This window comes from Silene latifolia, chromosome 8 (genome assembly GCF_048544455.1).
Source record: "Silene latifolia isolate original U9 population chromosome 8, ASM4854445v1, whole genome shotgun sequence".
In the NCBI taxonomy this organism is placed as follows: domain Eukaryota; kingdom Viridiplantae; phylum Streptophyta; class Magnoliopsida; order Caryophyllales; family Caryophyllaceae; genus Silene; species Silene latifolia.
Window position 1 is genome coordinate 100445870 of NC_133533.1, and position 4621 is coordinate 100450490.

At 42.1% G+C, this 4621-nt stretch overlaps 1 non-coding gene across 1 annotated transcript; it reads right to left on the reverse strand.

Moving 5' to 3' along the window:
* Positions 1-4283: 4283 nt before the first annotated feature.
* On the reverse strand, positions 4284-4390 carry LOC141597928 (small nucleolar RNA R71). Its single transcript, XR_012523136.1, has one exon. It is a non-coding gene; the product is annotated as a small nucleolar RNA R71 (small nucleolar RNA).
* Between the last annotated feature and the right edge of the window lie 231 nt (positions 4391-4621).

Consider the following 4621-nt stretch of genomic DNA (forward strand, 5'->3'; position numbering starts at 1 on the left):
GTATCGCCTTGGAGAGCACCAGTTCTTTTCGTGAAGAAGAAAGATGGGAGCTTGAGGCTGTGCATAGATTACAGGGAGCCGAACCGTGTGACGATAAAGAACAAGTATCCTTTGCCAAGGATAGATGACTGTTTGATCGTTGAGCGGTGCAACGATCTTTTCTAAGATTGATTTGAGGTCGGGGTACCATCGGTGAAGATTAGAGAGATGGATATACCAAAGACAGCTTTCACGTCAAGGTATGGCCATTATGAGTATGTGGTGATGCCGTTTGGGTTGTCTAATGCGCCGGCAGTGTTTATGGATTTGATAAATAGAATCTTCAGACAGTTCTTGGACCAGTTTGTAGTAGTGTTTATCGATGATATCTTGGTCTACTCTAAGACTAAGGAGGAGCATGAGGAGCATCTGAGGATCGTGTTGCAGACCTTGAGGGATCATGAGTTGTATGCTAAGTTTGTCCAAGTGTGAGTTGGTTAGAGAAAGTTGCTTTTCTGGGGCATGTAATCTCTAAAGATGGGGTAGGTGTGGATCCGCGAAGATTGAGGCGGTGACAAAGTGGGAAGCACCAAAGAATGTTCTTTGAGGTTAGGAGTTTCTTGGGTTTAGCTGGATACTACAGACGGTTCGTGAAAGATTTCTCCAAGATAGCTAGACCAATGACAGCGTTGATGAGGAAAGAGAACAGGTTTCGTTGGGATGAGAGTTGTGAGAAAGCGTTCCAGACATTAAAGGAGCGTTTGACCACAGCTCCTATCTTAGCATTGCCTGAAGGGATCGAGAACTTTGAGGTTTATACAGATGCCTCAAAGAATGGGTTGGGATGTGTGTTGATGCAGAACGGTAAGGTGATTGCCTATGCTTCTAGGCAATTGAAGCCGTATGAGGAGAACTACCCTACACATGATCTGGAGTTGGGTGCGGTGGTGTTTGCTCTCAAGATTTGGAGACATTACCTTTATGGAGCAATCTTTAAGGTATTTTCTGATCACAAGAGTCTCAAGTACATCTTCACGCAGAAGGAGCTGAACATGAGACAGAGGAGGTGGATGGAGTTGATTGGCGATTACGACATGGAGATCATCTACCATGAAGGGAAGGCCAATGTTGTTGTTGATGCTTTGAGTAGAAAGAGTGTACATTCCCTGTGTACAACTCTATCTTTGATGAGACTGAGGGATGAGGTAGCAAGCTTTGGGATTCATATGATGCAGAAAGGGGATGCCATGGGTGATATGACAGTACATATGGAGTTTTATGATGACATTCGGGATAAGCAGGCTTTGGATCCTAAGATAGTGGAGTGGAGAGCTGGAGTAGAGAAAGGGACAGTGTCCCGGTTTTCCATTCATACAGATGGTAGTTTGAGGTTTGATGGTAGGTGGTGTGTTCCTAATGATGAGGAGTTGAAAAAGACGATCATGACAGAAGCGCATTGCACACCATATTCAGTTCATCCAGGGGGAGACAAGCTATACAAGGATTTGAAGAAAACGTTTTGGTGGCCTGGGATGAAGAAAGAGACAGCTGAGTTTGTGTCCCGTTGTTTGACTTGCCAAAGAGTAAAAGGGGAACAGAGAAGACCACAAGGTAAGATTCAGTCTTTAGAGGTGCCTGAGTGGAAGTGGGAATCCATTTCCATGGATTTCATTGTGGGTTTGCCTAAGAGTCAACAAGGTAACAACATGATTTAGATGATAGTGGATCGTCTGACCAAGTCAGCTCACTTTGTTTCAATGAAAGATACATGGACTAAGGCACAATTGGCTATGGCCTATCGAAAGAACGTGCTTAAGTTACATGGAGTCCCTAAGGACATAGTGTCTGACAGAGATGCGAGGTTTATATCGAGGTTTTGGAAAGAGTTGCAGGAATCGTTGGGAACAACTTTGAAGATGAGTACAGCATTTCATCCCGCGACAGAGGCAGGCAGACGAGAGAACAATCAAGACTCTTGAGGATATGTTGCGAGCTTGTGTGATGGATTTTGGTGGTAGCTGGGAGCAGAGGTTAGACTTGATAGAGTTTTCTTACAACAACAGCTATCACACCAGTATTGGTATGGCACCGTTTGAGGATTTGTATGGGAGGAGATGTAGGAGTCCAATCTGTTAGGACGATAATGCTGAGGCAGTGGTTTTAGGACCAGAGATGGTGCATGAGATGGTGGAACAGATTAAGATGATCAGGGAACGGATGAGAGCAGCCCAGGATCGACAAAAGAGTTATGCAGACCTACATCGTCGGGACATAGAGTTTCAAGTTGGGGACAAGGTTCTTCTGAAAGTGTCTCCGATGCGTGGAGTTATGAGATTTGGGAAGAAAGGCAAGCTAAGTCAGAAGTTTATAGGGCCTTATGAGATCTTAGAGCGAGTTGGGGAAGTTGCTTATCGTCTGGCTTTACCAGCTGCGTTAGAGAGAGTGCATAATGTGTTTCATGTATCGCAGCTGCGGAAGTGATACGTGCATATTCTATACACTTTATCTGCGGTTTTGGCACGTATTTTCATGCATAATTGATAGCTTAAGGCTACTATTTCTCCCGAAACGGTTTTCTTTGCATTTTCTATGATTTATTGTAGGAATGCGTGGAAGTAGGCTAAATCAAGCCAAGTTCATCCTCCGGAAGCGAGTTCAGGGAAGCCAAGAGGAAGGAGAGCTCATTCACTCGCCTCGGGATGCGTGCAAGGAATGAAGAGTTGTTTGGAAGCATCAAGGAGGCATGCGACAAGATTATCGATCGATCGACTAAGCATTTGATCGATCAACCACCGGAGCTCGACAGAGCCACTGCATTCGCATGTTGATCGATCGATGTGTGCGGACGATCGATCGACGACTGTTTTGAAATGGTGTTTAATTTTCCGCGTTAGACTTTTAAAAGCCCAACTTGTAATTAACTTTCAGGATCTTTTTATCAGTTGAACGCAGCAACTTTTAGGTTATGTAATTTTATTTCTGGAAAAACTTAGTTTTCAGATCTAGCTTGAGACGGAGACTTTGATTCGAATGCTTGGTTCTTGATTTTCAATGAGTAAGCCTTTAATGCAATTTTTCTTCCTTCTTTTTCTTCCTTGTTAATTTAATTCTTGTTTTCTTCAATTAATTTCAGTAATTAAATTTCTCTCCTTTGTTCTAGTTAGAATCAATCATGTTGAATTTGTCTTTATTTATTAATTTCGCAATTAGTGTAGTCATGATTATGCATAGGTAATTCTTTTGATTGGGAATAAGGTGAGCCATGGTATTAGATTAGGATAGTTGTGTAGCATGAGTTCTTCCGTATTGGTCTTGTCATCTTTTGATGGATTTCTTTGCTAGGTCGAAAGATTGGTAATTTAATTTATCATTAGATTTAGAATTTCTCTTGAGTGAAAACTTTGATAAATTCTAGGGAATTATTAGACCGTGAGGTTATTTGAGCTTTGATCGAAAGACTAGCTTATTCTCCCTGAGACCGTATTATAAGATCTCTGCTTTGCTTGGTGACTTGTATTGTGCCATGGTGAACCGAAATTCCGATCCCCTTTTCATCTTGTTAAGAATCTTCATTTTATCAATTAGCACCGTTAGTCAATCAATTTTCAACTCCCAATTAATTGTTACCTTTTAGACTGAAAAATAGCAAACAAAATCAACCTTGTCTCTCCGTGGTTCGACCCTTACTATCACTAGCTATAGTTTTAGTTTGGAATTATAAATTTAATTTTGGTACTAAACGACGGTATCAAATTTTGGCGCGTTCGGGGGAGACGGTGTAATTCTGTTTGCTTTATTTTAGTTTATCTTCACTTGTCTCAGGGGACTTTTGTTCCTTGAGACCGTTGCTTACCTTTGCCTCTAGTTTTGCTTTTGCACAGTTAGAGGACAAGTTTTTGAGAGGAAGACTTGAGTACTCTCATCTTGGAAGCTATGGCTACGATATATGATAACTTTCAGCCAAAGGAGCACCACCTTCCAAAGGGGCAACAGTTACCTACCCCTTCTACCGGTAAATTCGAGTTTCGTTCCTCTTACATTGATTTAGTGGAACGGAATCAGTTCGCGGGTCTACCAGATGAAGACCCCTTGAAACATATGGAAATTTTCACGGACTATTCTTTGTTCAATACCTATACCGGAGGGGGTGACTCAAGATGAAGTAAAGGGGTTCATGTTCTTATACTCCTTGAAGGATTCGGCGAGAGATTGGTATCGCTACCTCGATAGAGTAGCGGTGAGTCACCGATTGGACATCTTTAGCACTAGCCTTCTACAAGAAGTACTTCCCGCCTTCAAGATCGATGCCTTGAAGAGCAAAATCACGAGTTTTCAGCAAGGAGCCGACGAAGATTTTTGTGAAGCATGGGGACGTTTCAAAAGTTTGGTCCGAGTGTCCCCATCATGGTTTCAAGAATGGTATCTTTGCAATCTATTTTACAATGCTTTATATGATGATTACAAAGTTATTTTGGATGCAGCTGCTAATGGTAGGTTCCAAAATAATACCGGTCAAAGTAAAGGTTGGAACACCATTGAGGAGATGGCAGTCCATAAAGCTGAGTTTGGAAGTTCACGTGGTAAGTCACGAAAGCAAAGTGAAGACATGATCTTTGTTGTGTCACTTATAACTTCCATATCT